At 37.7% G+C, this 2,485-nt stretch overlaps 1 long non-coding RNA gene across 1 annotated transcript in view; it reads right to left on the reverse strand.

The window, feature by feature from the left end:
• Positions 1 to 2,098: 2,098 nt before the first annotated feature.
• LOC134442296 (uncharacterized) overlaps positions 2,099 to 2,485 on the reverse strand; it is a 3,783-nt gene continuing 3,396 nt past the window's right edge. The window contains exon 3 of the long non-coding RNA XR_010033362.1: positions 2,099 to 2,192. This is a non-coding gene — a long non-coding RNA (uncharacterized LOC134442296). The remainder of the gene's footprint in view (positions 2,193 to 2,485) is intronic.

Consider the following 2,485-nt stretch of genomic DNA (forward strand, 5'->3'; position numbering starts at 1 on the left):
TGGCAATTTGTGCTGGTTCTAGCACCAAAGAAAGAAAAAAACTCCCTGTTGTATTCAAACTTGTGCTGGTTCTAGCACCAAAAAAAAAGAGGAAAAAACTGCCTGTCGTTCAAACGCAAACATTTCCATTTTTATCTGGGATAACAATCACACAGACTTTTGTTGCACTAAAAAAGCTGAAAACGTATCAGCCTCAATGTTTTTTTTTTATTTTTTTTAAAACAATATTGTCTTTGTTTACAAAGTTGTGCCATATTTTTCTTTACAAAAAGTGGTTGGTTTGCTACAATAAAGTTGTATATTTGAGGAATTCTCTCTGGCATGGATTGATGTCTTTTAGTACCCTATTTACCATACCAGTGTTTCCCACAGACCATGCAGCATTGTGTGGTGCTATGCCCCCATCACTCGTGAAAACCATTGGATAGTATGGGTTTTGTGCATTTTTGTATGCCTTATTTGACATAGACATGTGAAGAGGTGAACTACATTTGTGGTGCTCTGTTTTAATTTTGTGGTGCTGCGCCACAGAATGGTGCATGTTTGGGAAAAGCTAATGATTTTGCAGTTGAATGGGTGGCTGAACTAAAAAAAAATACTAAATGGTTCTTGTTTCTCACAGTCAACCTGGTAAGACGAGGTGGAGGCTACCTTTTTTGCCTGTTTCAGATGATGTTTTTAGCAGAAATACAATATTTACAAAATCCTGTAGTTTTAACGGAAAAAAACTGGCAGCTGGGGTTACCAGAACAATTTTGTACAAATTACAGCAAAACTGTAATTGGCTTTACTGAATAACATGTAAATTTTACGGTTTAAACCTGGACATAAAACACTGGAATCCTGTCATATATATTTTTAAAATCCTGTAGTTTTAACGGAAAAAAACTGGCAGCTGGGGTTACCAGAACAATTTTGTACAAATTACAGCAAAACTGTAATTGGCTTTACTGAATAACATGTAAATTTTACGGTTTAAACCTGGACATAAAACACTGGAATCCTGTCATATAAGCATGGACACTATGCAACTTTAACAAGTCCTTTGTGTTATATACTGGTGTGAGGTGTACAATATACCAAACAAAGTGTTCATTTTTACACCTAAAACCAGTATATAACACACTGGACTTATGTTACATATACATGGTGTCCATGCTTATATGACAGGACTCCAGTGTTTTGTGTCCGGGTTTAAACTGTAAAATGTACATGTTATTCAGTAAAGTCAATTACAGTTTTTCTGTCATTTTTACGGAATTGTTCTGGTAACCCCAGCTGCCAGTTTTTTTCCGTAAAAACTACGGGATTTTTTTTACAGTGTAGAGTTAATACACTGGGCACTGCAGGGCATGGTAGGACCTTGACTTTCTGAATGTTTTTTTCACCTCTGTCTCACAATCCTATTTTTAATTACTAAATGAATAATTAATATCTACTGTACAACTACAGTCTTGAGTAGACGTGATACGTGTGTGAGAAATTAGCCGGAGCAGTAAATCAACTCCTCGCTGAAAGGGTGCTGTTTGATAACAACGTAAAATGTGTTAATTGAGTTGAATTAACCAGTGGAGTGATGAAGGAATACCTGCGCGATCTTGATGTTTTAGAAGTCTTTGTTCGTCTGTCTAAAAATAGCATATTTGTTACAGATTTTGTCAGTCTTTTAAACACATCTAAAGACAGTCCTACAGTATCAGCACGATTTGCACTGTAATATCCATGTAAAGTCCACATCTTCTGTCAACTGTAAATGTTATTAATAGATTAATGACTTTCAGTTTTCGCACTGGCCTAAAAATAGACTCAAACCAGTCTCAAAATATATGAATAATTAATATTTCTCCCTTCCCTTTTTCTTCCTTGTTTACCATCATTTTCACACCCTCCTCTCTGAGTTGGATGGTGTTTTGAATGCCACTGACATAGCCAAGAGCATGCTGACATTGAAAGCCAAACGGCCACGTGGCCTTGAGCAAAAGGTTAACGAGCGCATGTTTAACAACAGATGAACACGTCAATTAGACAGCAAACACAGCAGCTCTCTCCAACCCCCCCCAACCTCCCGAAGCCATCCCCAGCCAGATTTGTCCACACGCCTTCAATTACTACACACCAACCAGACAGATAGCAAACTAGCCAGCTAGCGGAGCGCTACTCACTCGCAGGGACTGAGACATTGGCATCTTTATCTGGAAGTGAAATTAAATAGGCTGTTGGTTCACCTTACATGTGTGTGCCAACAAATGACATATTGCACAATTAGGGGAAGACTTCAAATAATCAACTACATTACACAAATTGAATGCAGGGCAATGATGAGCACAAATGTGTTGATGCACACAGAAAATACATATTTCAGAGAGAAATAGTTTGATTAAGAAAAGGCTGCCGGCACTGGGGTACAATCTAAAGAAATGTGTGCACTTTGACATCCCTCCATTATGAGGCTAGAAGCACACTCCAACTATTTGATGTATGAATG

This window comes from Engraulis encrasicolus, unplaced genomic scaffold (assembly GCF_034702125.1).
Source record: "Engraulis encrasicolus isolate BLACKSEA-1 unplaced genomic scaffold, IST_EnEncr_1.0 scaffold_1441_np1212, whole genome shotgun sequence".
Lineage (NCBI taxonomy): Eukaryota > Metazoa > Chordata > Actinopteri > Clupeiformes > Engraulidae > Engraulis > Engraulis encrasicolus.